This window comes from Chiloscyllium plagiosum, unplaced genomic scaffold, assembly GCF_037043375.1.
Source record: "Chiloscyllium plagiosum isolate Xiang-an unplaced genomic scaffold, Cpla_swu_hap1 HiC_scaffold_48, whole genome shotgun sequence".
NCBI classification, from domain to species: Eukaryota; Metazoa; Chordata; class Chondrichthyes; order Orectolobiformes; family Hemiscylliidae; genus Chiloscyllium; species Chiloscyllium plagiosum.
In genome coordinates this window covers 39,095,949-39,108,677 of record NW_028270186.1, presented here as the reverse complement: position 1 = coordinate 39,108,677, position 12,729 = coordinate 39,095,949, and the positions used below count along the sequence as shown (strand labels likewise).

The following is a 12,729-nucleotide window of genomic DNA, read 5'->3' as shown; positions in this document are numbered from 1 at the left end:
CGCATGTCTTATGAAGAAAGGTTGAGGGAGGTTCGGCTTTTCTCATTGGAGTGAAGAAGGGTGAGGGGCGAGTTGGTAGAGGTGAACAAGATGATGTGAGGCACAGAGAGAGTGAATAGTAGAGACTTCTTTATATCATGGCATACATGGTGGATGGTTAAGGAGAGATTTCAGATGCAGGTTATTTACACAAAGTTTGTGTGGGGGGTGTGGAATGCACGGCCAGCGGTGGTAGGAGAGTCAGATACATTAGGGACATTTAATACACTCATGGATAATACATTTAATACACACATGGTGGCAGTAAAACGAAGGGTATGTAGGTTCGTTTGATCTTACAGTCGGATAAAAGGTTGGCGTGGCATCATGGCCGAAGGGCCGTGGGTTGAACTGTTCTGTGTTCTACGTTCTGTATGGTAAACTGGGTAATAAGCTCAGATCAGTGTAAAAGGATATGGCATTCAGGAGAAGCTAGTGAACTGGTTACACAGTTGCCTTGATGGTTGGAGACAGGGTGATGGGATACATGTTGTTTTTCTGACTGGAGGCATGGGACCAGGGGTGTAGTGGGTCCCCTGTTGTTTGTCATTTGGATAAATGGTTTGGATGGGAATATTAGTTTCATGGTAAGTAAGGTTTTTGGATGATACTGACATTGGTGGTAAAGTGGACAGTGAAGAAGGTTATCTGTGATACATCAGGATGAACAGTACTGCTGGGATAGTGGGCTGAAGAATAGCAGATGGAGTTTAATTAGATAAAGGTGAAGTGCTTCATTTTGATGAGACAAACCAGGTGGGACTTGGACAGTAAATGTTTGGGCCCTGGGTCGTGTTGTCAATCAGTGACCCAGGGATGCAGGTACACAGTTCATGTTGTCTGAACAAGACATTGGTGCGGCCACCATAAAAGCATTGTTGATCAGTTGGAAGAACTCATTAGGTTCACTTACCTCCTTTAGTGAAGGACATCTGACATTCTAACCTGGTCTGGCCTCCACGTCAATCCAGACCCACAGCAATATAGCCGAGTCTGATCTGCACTCTGGGCAATTAGCAGTGGGGGCAAAGAATACTGGTCCAATCAGTGACCCCCACATCCCATGCATGAATAAATAAAAATGCAGATGTCCCTCCCTACCTCTGAGCACACCTCCATCTGCAGAAATCCGTACTGGCTTTGTAACATCGTTCAGGCTCTGAACACTCTCTGTAACACTCTCACCACCTCCAGCACCTTCACCTCTCCCTGTTCATATCGTGTCATTAAGCCCTGACAATGATTCCCCTTCCCACTGCCTTTTTCATGCTAGCAGACCCTTCGCAATCCCTCTAATACTTACTGGTTAAACTCTCTCTCATTTCAGGATTTTAAGTACTTTGTAGTGATCTTCTAAGCCTCATAGTCTAATATGATCCATTTTGTCCTTAATGAGGGATGGGAGGGAATTTCTTGCTGAGGTTTTGATGTTTCAATGGAATGTCCTTTTGTTGAATATTTTACACTGTTCCTTCAAATGTTTTCCTCTGTTCATTTACAGACACATGTTTCAGTATGTTTCGCCTGTTTATCTTGGTCAGTTCTCCTCTCAAACTCATGTAATTGTCTGTTTTTGTTTCTAGTTGTAGCTTGTCCTTTCTGTGATTCACTTTAAAACTTTATGTTTATTTAAACTGCACTTTATCACAATTTCCCAGAGGATATCCCCAGGTCACAGTACTCATTCACTAAGTTTCATCACGCAACAGTCGGTCTGAGATAGTTATGTCCTTAACCAGTTGCACAATTGGTTATTTAAAGAAAAACTGAAAAAAATTCTACAATCTCTTCGAATATCACTCTTGTCAGTATGATTGTCAAAATGATATGAATATTGAAGTTTCACTAAATTATCACAATACCTTTATTAAAAGTTCCAATGAGTTCCTGTTTATTGCAGTGATGAGCAGTGAAATGCTGTTAGGTGACTAACTCTCTTCTGCTCCTTGTGTCCTTGGCAAGTAGTAGCCAGAATTTACCTTCAAACTGACTCTACTTCATGATCTGAGACCAAATGCTTTCTCTGTAATGCCTTTGTTATCCATTATTTTTAGTGTTGCCCATTTTGCCTGAGTTTCTGCAAGCTTGTGAAATATTGAGTATTTAATTTCCATCTTTTGTTCGCACTGTAACCACATATCTCTGGTGTTTAAATCTCTTTCACCTCTGTGTCACAAGTCCATCCACCTTATTGAAGTGACTTTGTCCATTAAAAAAAAACATAACTTACTCTTTCCCACAATTTCCTGTCACAAATCGATTCACTGATGTATAGTTTTAGTTAAACTCTGTCCCATCCTGTTCCTTTCTGCTTGTCTTCAGCCACATTCCCATGCTGTTCTGATGCATCACCTTTTCTCTTTGGATTTGGAAAGCTCCTTTCACCTGACTCCTGTCCCTGCATCTTCTCTGTCAGTTTAAAGCCCTGTCCATAAACCTATCGACATGATTGGGCAGGTGGGACCATCGGAATGAATTTTTTTAAAAAATCAAGTATGGGTTATGGGTGTCACTGGCTGACCAAACTTTCTTGCCCAGCCCGAGCTGCCCTTGAGCTGAGTAACTTGCTCGACCATTTCAAGGGTTATTGAGAGGGAAATGTTTGCTGTGGATATGTCATGCAGACCACGTGAGGATGGGCAGATGTCTTTCTTGAAAGGCAAAGTTTTTGGATTTATTGTACATCAGTAATGGATTGACAATTACTATTTTTAAAATAACTTATTTCAAATTCAACCTTCCTCCCCCGAACATTAGCTGAGGTTTGGGATACATGCTCTAGCAATAACACCACTAGGCCATCACTTCGCCTGCTCACAGGCTATTCATCCCTGAACACTGATGCCAGTGCACCATGGAGACAAACATGTTTTTCTTTCATGATTGTTTGATCCTGATACCTTCCTGCACTCTGCTGATATCACTCAGTATCTCTCCAAGTGATATCCCTCACTGTGTGGGTCTAATTGCTGCCTCTGTCAGTGTCTCTCACTCTTACAGCTGCTCCAGATCCTGAGCCTACAGAATTCTCCACTCCAGAGAGACGCAACAGCACAGGCCAGGAATGGAGACTGGGATTTTCCAGATCTCTGTGGGAATTACTGCCAGTCTCCATGTGTAATCCTCACTACGTTAGTCTAATTTCCCATCCTGTCTATTTCTCTGTCTCCTGCAGGTAATCAGGAAGCTCCTGATTCAATAGAATTCCCAATGTCTCATCCATCACCACAATGAAGATGGTTGGTCAGCCAGAGAGACAAAGGGCAGGGAAATCTGGAGCCTTCAATAAATCCTGCAGTGAGGTAAGATCACTTACAGTGCACAGAGCACGGAGCTATGAGAGGGCTCCAAACATCGGATAACAAGACATGACACAATACAGTATTGGAGGGGGAGCAGAGTACAGACACGCCCCAGGTGAATCACCAGCCCTACTGTAAGTTTTGTTGCATTGAGACGGTATCGGGAGTGTCACAATTATCAAGCCAGGCCTGTGCTGTCTTAGCGAACATCAGTATAACAGAGGGGAAAGCAGGTTTCTCATGAGTGTGTGGGAATGCTGCCTGAGATCTTTCTGCTCTGTGTTCCCCAACTGTATATATACCATGTCTCGTGGACCAGTGCCTTCAATAATTTTTAACTCCTATAACAGTTCCTGTCCCTGTAACCTCCTCCCGTCCCGATAGTCCCTCTACATATTTGAAATATACTGCATTCTAGACTACCATCTCTATCTCTGTAACTTGCTTCAATGCCTACAACATGCCTTATCTCAGTAGTCTCCCCCTCCAATAACTGGAGAAAGAGCCATGCAGAACAGAAACGGTTCCTTCCATCCAACTAGTCCACGCTGAGCACGGTTCTTGATCGAGTTGCATTTGCCTGCATTTGGTCCTGATCCCGTCAAACCTTCTCCTCTCCATGTACCTGCCCAAATGTCTTTTCCATGATGCAATTGTACTTTTCTCTACCACTTCAGCGGCAGCTCATTCAATATGTGCACCATTCTCTGTGTGGAAATTTGCTCCTCTGGTCGCTTTTATGTATTTCCTCTCCCACCTCATATTTTTGCTCTCTAGTTATGGATTCCCCTACCCTGCTGTAGAGACCTTCACTATTCACCCTACGTATACCCCTCATGTTTTTATAAACATTTATAAGGTCACCCCTAAGCCACCTACACCCAATGGAAATATGCAGGATAATGATACAAATATCTCTGCCACGGTCCCCACTGCGACTTTGCCGCAATGTTCTGGAATACACTTGTTCAGGACCTTGGGCTTTCTCTACCTTTGTTTGCTAAGACCTCCAGCACCACCTCTTCTGTAATGGGGACTCTTTTCAAGACATCACTATTTATTTCCTTTTCTTTCCTAGTCTTTGTCCACGGTACGTTCTGACATGAAATATTGATTTCGGGTCGTGCCCATCTCCTGTGGTTCCAGGCATGGATGGCCTTATTGATCTTTGAGGAGCCCTATTGTCTCTCTAGTAGCTTTTTTGTACTTGTATTCTGTAGAATCTCTTTGGGTTCGCCTTAACCTTATCTGCCAAATCTATCTCATTCCACCCATGTTGCTTTCTAGCTTATCCAGCCTCTCTGTTTCTGTCAAACGCTCCAGTATCAGTAATATCTTCGTCAATCTTTGCTCCATTTACAGTTTCAGAATATGCTTCCTAAAGCAGGAGGATCACAATTCTACACAGTACCCCAACTAGTGTCCCAGCAATGTCTGAAACAGCCGTATCATGATGTACTCAATGCTGTGACCCATGAGGGCCAGTGTGCCAAATGTTGCTTTCCCCATCCTGTCCACCTGTGACACCACTTCCAAGGAACAATGTAACTGCATTCCTTGGTCTCTCTCCGTTCGACAACACTGTCCAGAGCTCTGCCATTAATTGTGTTAGTCGTCCCTGGTTTATCTTAACAACATCCAACACCTGAATTCTGCTCCATCTTTCATTTCTTGACCCACTGGCTCAGTTGGTTAAGAGCACCTTTGATAATTGCATTCACTGCCCACTATAACACTTATTTTACTATCCACAAACTTACTAACAATAATTTATATATTCTTGTTTATGTCAATAATGCACATGCGTGACCCCAGCACCAATGCTTATGGCACACCGCTGGTCAGAGGCCCCCAGTCTGCACAACAACCCTCTCTCAGCATCCTCTGTCTCCTGCAGTCAAGCCCATTTTGTGTCCATTTGTCTTGCTCTCCCTGATCCCATGTGATCTAACCTTACGAACCAGTGCACCACGCTAAACCCTGTCTAAGGCCTTGCTGAAGTCAGGATAGACAACGTCTATTGCTCTGCCTTCATCCATCTTCTTGGTCACCTCGTCAACAAACTCTATCAAATTTGAGAGACATGACTTTGTATGCACAAAGCTGTGCTGACTCTCCCTAATCAAGTGTTGCCTTTCCACATGCATGCAAGTCCTGTCCTGCAGAATTGCTTCCAACAACATTTGCACCACTGACATCAAGCTAATTGGTGTTTATGTCCCTGGCATTCCGTCGCAGCCTTTCCTAAATGCTGGCACAACATTAGGCAACCTCCAGGCTCCCAGCTCACCACCCGTGGCTGTCAGTGATAGAAATATCATTGTAAGTTTCTTCCCTAACTTACCCCAATGTCCTGGGATATACTTGATTGGTTCCCAAGCAGTTGTCTAATTTTAATGTGTTTGAAAACCTTCAGCACCTCCTGTTCTCCAATGTGGACTTGTTTGAAAATATCACAGTTTATTTCCCTGCTTCCCCACTGTGTTTTCCACAGTAAGTTCTGACGTGAAGTGTTTGTTTTAGATCTCACCCATTTCCTGTGGGTTCACACATAGATGACTTTAAGGGGTCACATTCTGTCCCAAGTTAATCTTCTATTGTTAATATACTTTTAGAATCTCTCTGGATTTTCCTGAACCTTCTATGCCAAAGCTCTGTCAGTTCCCCTTTAGGCCCTCATGGTTTCCCTCTTAAGAGTATTACCACACCCACAATGTTCTTCAAGGGATTGACTTAATCCAGCTGGCTATAGAGGACATGTGCCCCCTTTTGCTTTGACCAGAGCCTCAATATCCCCAGTCATCCAGTGTATCCCACTTGTGTCGGCATTGTTCTTCACGCTAACAGGAATATGCTGGCCCTGAAATATTAATTTATCTCTCTTTTGAAAGTGTCCCACTTGCCCGACATTCCTTTACTTGCAAATAGCCTCCACGAATCAATTTTTGGACAGTGTTGCCTAATACCTTCTGGACTGAGGCAAGGCCCGTTTTGATCTTTAACTTGTGGACGAGGCCTGCCCTTTTCCATCGCTATTTTCAAACTAATAGAATTGTGGTGACTTTGCAGAAGTCCTGCCCCACAAACTCTTCAGCCCCTTTCTCTCCCTTGTTTCCCGAAGGGAGGTCAGGTTTTATCCTTTTCTCCAGTCGGGCCAGTTACATCCTGATTGAGTCAGTTTTCTTGAACACACTGAACAAATCCCTCCCATCCAAGCTGTGAACACACTGACAGTCCCCCAGTCTAGGTTTGGAAAGTTAAAATCCCCTACCATTGCAACCCTATCCTTCTTACAGATATCTGAGATTTCCGACATATTTGCTGCTCAATTTCGCGCTGACTACTGTGGGCTTGTAGTACAGTCATATCAAACTAATTATTCATTCTTATTTCTCAGTTCCACAACAGCTTTACTGGGCAATCCCCAGGAATATCCTCTCTCAGTGCTGCAGTGATGTTGTCACTGATCAAAAACTCCACTCCCCCTCCTCCCTTGCCTCCCTTTCTATCCTTCTTGTTGAATCTGTCCTCTGGAACAATGAACTGCGAGTCCTGTCCCTCCCTCAGCTGTGTTTCTGTAATTCCTGTGATTTCCCAGTCCCATCCTTGCATCCATGCCGTGCGTTCATCTGCCTTACCTGTCAGGCATTTTACATCAAAGTAAATGCAATTTAATTCATCAGTTTTCCCTCATTGCCTGCTGTGTTCTAGCCTGGTTATCAATTGAAATTACTCTATTGAAATTCTGTCCCAGCCTCAACCTTCAGACTGTAGCCTGAGACCATCCCCCTCACTGTGGACAACACCCTCACCTTTCATGTCATCTGCAAACCTAATAATGATACCTTCTGTTTTCATATCCGAATGATTAATGCCCCTAAGGAACAGCAATGGTTCCTGCCCAGGTCTCTGTGGTACACCCGCTGGGCAAAGGCTTTCAGTCACAAAACCAACCCTCCAGCAATTATGGGTCCAATTTGCCAACTTGCCTTGGATCCCATGGGCTCTTCCCTTTTGGACCAGCCTTCCTTGTGGGATCTTGTCAAAGGCCTTAAAGAACTCCCTGGAACCCACAACATCTGCACTGCACCCATCAGTATTTTCAGACACCATTTCAAAAAACTGAACTGATTTCACCAGACAAGATCATCCTGTATCAAATCCGTGCTGACTAACCCTAATCAATCCGTGCCTTTCCAGTTATGAATTCAAACTGTCCCTCAGAATTGTTCCCAATAATACCCCTCCCCCTGCTATCAGACTATCTGCTCTGTAATTACCTGGCCTGTCCCTGCTGATCTTGAATAAAGGAACCACATTAGTGATCCTCCAGTCATTCGGCACTTCACCTGTGGCCAGCAAAGCATTAAATATATCCGCCAGGGCCCCAGCAATCTCCTTCCTTACCTCCTACAGCAGCCTGGGGTACATTTCATTGGGCTCTGTGGATTTCTCCACCTATTTATGCCTGTGAAAACATTTAATACCCCCTCCTTATTGATCTTACCATGTTCTAGAACCTCACCATCACGACTGAAATCCCCGGCTACATTGCCTTTCTCCTGTGTGAATACAGATGGGAAGTATTCATTGAAGACCTCACCTACTTCCTCTGGCTCCATGCACAGATTGTCCCTTTAGTTTCTAACAGGCCTCACCCTTTCGCTGGGAAGCCTGTTATGCTAACAATGGTGATCAAACATCTTGTGGTTTTTCCTCAGTTGTATCTGCCAAATGTACTTCATGACCATTGTTTGTCCCTCATTTTCTACAACCCGCTTGCCCTCTCTATACTTGTGAATGGCTTCAACTGATTTTATTGAACTGGATCTTCTTTATCAAACTCACGATATCACTTGATCAGTATTCACTGGAGTTGCTGCCTTCACTAGTCACTCTTCAAGGAACCCACTGGCCCAGAGTTTTCACAGCATCACTTTTAAATATTCCCACTTTCCTAATATTGACCCAACAGCGGGTAGTTCCTCCCTGCTCTGTTTGTCATATCCTGTCTAATGATTGCAATACTGATAAGAGACTCAGTTGTGAGGGGGACAGACAGGAGACTGTGTGGCTGCAGAAGAGACCCCCGATGGTGTGCTGCCTCCAGGGTGCCAGGGTCAAGGATGTCTCTGAGCGGTTACTGAACATTCTTAAGGGGAGGGTGAACATCCAGAGGTCATTGTCCACATCGGCCCACGTGACAGAGGTAGACAAAGGGATAGGCCCCTGTGAAATAAGTACAGGGAATTAGGTAAGAAGTAAAAAAAAAACAGGATATTGAGGTTAATGATCTCCAGATTACTCCCAGTGCCACGTGCCAGTGAGGATAGAATTCGAAAGATCGGCCAATGGATGTGTGGCTGAGGCGCTGGTATAGGGGGTAGGGTTTTCAGTTCTTAGGTCATTGAGATCTCTTCTGGGTGGAGGTGACATGTACCAGGGGGGATGGTTTGCACTGGAAGCAGAGAGGCACCAGTATCACTGGGAGGAGATTTGCTAGTGTTACCCGGCAGAATTTAAACTAGTTTGGCAGGGAGTAGAGACTCTGAATAAGACAGGGGCCATCAACTCGTCAGGGGAAAATACATGAGCCACCGAAAGCAAGTTTCCTATCCAGGATATCTGGGCACAGTACAGGGAGGGAAAAGACTTCTGGTTTAAAAGGCATTAATTTCAACGCACGAGGTCTGACTGGTAAGGCAGACAAGTTCAGACCATGGATTAGCTCTGGGGACTGGGATATTATAGCCATAACAGAAACATGGCTGAGAGAAGCGCAAGACTGACAGCACAGTGTTCTAAGATACAGAAGCTACATGCGTGACAGAAGGACAAGTAATTGAGGAGGGTAAGTTGTCCCTTTGATTAGGGAGGGCAGAAAAACAGTGCTGAGAGACAATATTGTTAAGTGGTCATCAAATGAGGCCATATTTTTAAAAAGTTAGAAACAAAAAGGGGGTGGTCAGTCTGCTGGGATGGTGTTCTAGTCCCCCAAATAGCCAGCGGGCATGAGAGGAGAAAATGCGCAGTGAGATTTCAGGTACCGATAAAAATAATAGAGTAGTATTGGATAGAGATTTTAACTTCCCATGGATTTACTGGGTCACCCAGAGTGTAAAAGGACCATACGGGGTGGCATTTGTCAAATGTGTCTAAGAATGTTTCCTAAATCAAGATGTACAGGGCTTTATGCTACTCAGGTGGATGCAACACTGGACCTCCCCTCAGAAACCGAGGTCAGCCAAGTGACTGAAGTGTCAGTCAGAGAGCAGTTTGGGTCCAGTGACCACAACTGTCTTATTTTTAACATAGTTGTGGAAAAAGATCAGACAGGTCCACAATTTAAGGTCTTAAACTGGAACAGGGCCACCATTGGGGCCATTCAGCAGGATCGAGCAGAGGTTGATTGGGTGAAGGTAAAAATCACACAAAACCAGGTTAACATCCAGCTGTTTACACAGTCACCTCGATTATCTGAACGAGATGGGCGGGCAATAGTACATTCAGATAATTGGTTATTCGATTAATCGATTCCATGCCTTTCCTCTGGGGCTCGGAGTTTTGGTAATGTCTAGTCCCCGTTGAGATGACTAGGCAGCAGCAAACCATGCGCGAGCCCTCATGCCCCGCCAACTCCCGAAAACACCCCGCTGCTCGGCCCCAAACCCTTCCAACACCGCCCCCACTCACACCTCAATATCGCCTCCCACCCATTCTCAAACCCTTCCAACACCAACCCACGCCATCCCCCGCCACAAAGTCCTGCCCACCGCCACCCTCCACTTGCCACCCGCCCCCAACCCATCCAACATCACCCTCTCCCTGCCTCCAACAGTTCACCCCGCCCGCCCCCAAACCCATCCAACACCGACCCACGCCACCCCCGCCTCCAAAACGTCCAACGCCACCCTCCACTTGCCACCCATCCCACCCCTAAACCCATCCATCATCACCCTAGGCCCGCCTCCAACAGAGCACCCCTCCCATCCCCAAATCCATCCAACATCACCCTCTGCCCACCTCCAACAGAGCACCCTGCCTGCCCCCAAACCTATCCAACACCGACCCGCGACACCCCCCGCCTCCAAAACCGTGCAGCGCCACCCTCCACTTGCCACCCACCCTACCCCCAAACCCATCCAACATCACCCTCCACCCGGCTCCAACAGAGCACCTCGCCTGCCCCCAGACCCATCCAACATCACCCTCCGCCCGCGTCCAACAGAGCACCCCACCCGCCCCCAAACCCTCCCTGTGAAACCACCTCCAATCCCCACACCCATCCCAATCTGGGTCATCTGTTTCAGATCAGAACATTGGTGTTTCTGTTACCTCTGGCACTCCGAGCAAATCTTCCTAATTGTGTCTATTCGTTCAGTTCTCATCCTCTTCAGCCTCCTGAAACTTCTTCCTGCAACTATAACCATCCCTATTTAGAACACAGCACAGTTTCTCTTGTAAACGCATCTTTCTGGTGACCAAATCTTATTTTTCCCTGTGTTACAAGTTATTGCTGATACTTTGACAATTCCAAAAAAAACTGTAATTGACTTTTTCCCAGAAATTGCTGTCACAGCCTAATTCAGTGGTGTACAGTTTTAGTTAAACTCTGTCCCTTTCCCGTTCCCTTCTGCTTGTATTGTCACGTCCTTACGCTGCTCTGATGCGTCACCTTTTCTATTTGGATTTGGAAAGCTCCTTTCACCTGAACCCTGTCCCTGCATCCTCTCTGTCAGTTTAAAGCCCTGTCCATAAACCTACCGACACGATTGGCCAGGACACTGCTCCCTGCAGTGTTGTTTTTATTTCACTCGTGGGATGTTGCTGTCTCTGGCTTCCCAGCATTTCATGCCCACCCCCGAGCTGCCCTTGAGCTGAGTGGCTTGTCAGATCATTCCAGCGGGCAGTTGAGCGTCAACCTCCTTGCTCTGGGTCTGGATTCATATGTAGGCCAGACCTGCAGCACATAACAGATTTTCTTACTTAAAGGGTATTCAGTAGTCAGATGGGTATCCCTGCTACCGGCATTAAATTCTGGATGAAGAGTCGCGTGAGAGTAACACGAGGCCATTGCCTGGCCCACTGATAGCTCCCTCAGCCCTGAGTACTGATCCCAGTGCACCTTCTTCCTAACCGTGGTTTGATCCTGATACCTTCCTGCACTCTGGTGATATCACGCAGTCTCTCTCCATGTGATATATGTCACTGTGAGGGTCTAATTGCTGCCGGTGACCACACCTTTTGCAGCTACTCCAGATCCTGAGGCAACAGAATTCTCCACTCCAGAGAGACGGGCAGCATAAGCCAGGGATGGAGACTGGAATATTCCAGATCTCTGCGGGATTCAGTGCCATTCTCCATGTGTAATCCTGACTGCATCAGTCTAATTTCCCATTCTGTTCATTTCTCTGTCTCCTGTAGGTACTCAGGATGCTCCCGACTCAGCAGAACCCCCAATTCCTGTTTCCTTCATCACCACATTGAAGACAGTCGGTCAGCCAGAGAGATGGAGAGTGAGATCTGGAGCCTTCAGTAAATCCTGCAGTGAGGTAAGATCACTCACAGTGAACAGAGCAGAGTGTATTTAAGGGATCTAACTTTGGTCCAGAAGACATGACACAGATACGGTGTTGAAGCACGAACACAGAGCATGATGGTCCCAGGCTCAATCCCCACCGTCTTGTTAATTTTCATCTCTGCTGTACTGAGCCTTCCTCTGACAATACAGTAAGTTGACAGTTATCAATCCAGGCCTGTGCTGTCTTAGTGAGGATCAGTACAACAGAGGGGAAAGTAGGCCTTCCTCAATGAGATGGTATTGAAACCTGGGATCTTTCTGTTCTATATTCCCTCTCTCACACTGTCTCTTGTCGTGTGATGCAGTTATGCAGCATGGAAACATGCCTTTTGGTCCAAATTGTTGTCTTGAATGCTTGTTATTCCCAGAAATATTATTATTTCTGCAACCTCCACCCCTCCCATATTCCTGCTGTATATTTGAAACCTACTCCAATGCTGATGACTCTCCCCATATGTAAATTGCTCCAGTGTCGATAACATGCCCAATCTCACTAATCTCAGTACAATAATCCCGATTTCTGTAATCTTGCGCAATACTTACAGTGCCCCCGTCACTGTAAAATCCTCCAGCCTGGACCAAAGTACCCACCTGTGTACCTTTCTCAAGCCCCAGGAGAATATGATATCACTGTAACCTTCTGCAGGCCCTATAACACTCCTGCCTCCTGGCGATAGCACCACACGACCTCAGTAACCTTCTCCCATCCCTACCGACCTCCTTATCTGTATTAACACCTCCACACCCTTTTCAAGCCGCAACAGCACTCCACATCTCTATTTGCTCCTCCAAACCCGACAGCCCTCC

At 45.9% G+C, this 12,729-nt stretch overlaps 1 long non-coding RNA gene across 2 annotated transcripts in view; it reads left to right on the top strand.

The window, feature by feature from the left end:
• Positions 1 to 11,893, top strand: part of LOC148135876 (uncharacterized) — a 52,707-nt gene extending 40,814 nt beyond the window's left edge. For both annotated transcript variants that reach the window (XR_015754914.1, XR_015754915.1), the window contains 2 exons: positions 3,215 to 3,341; positions 11,766 to 11,893. This is a non-coding gene — a long non-coding RNA (uncharacterized LOC148135876). The remainder of the gene's footprint in view (positions 1 to 3,214; positions 3,342 to 11,765) is intronic.
• Positions 11,894 to 12,729: the final 836 nt, after the last annotated feature.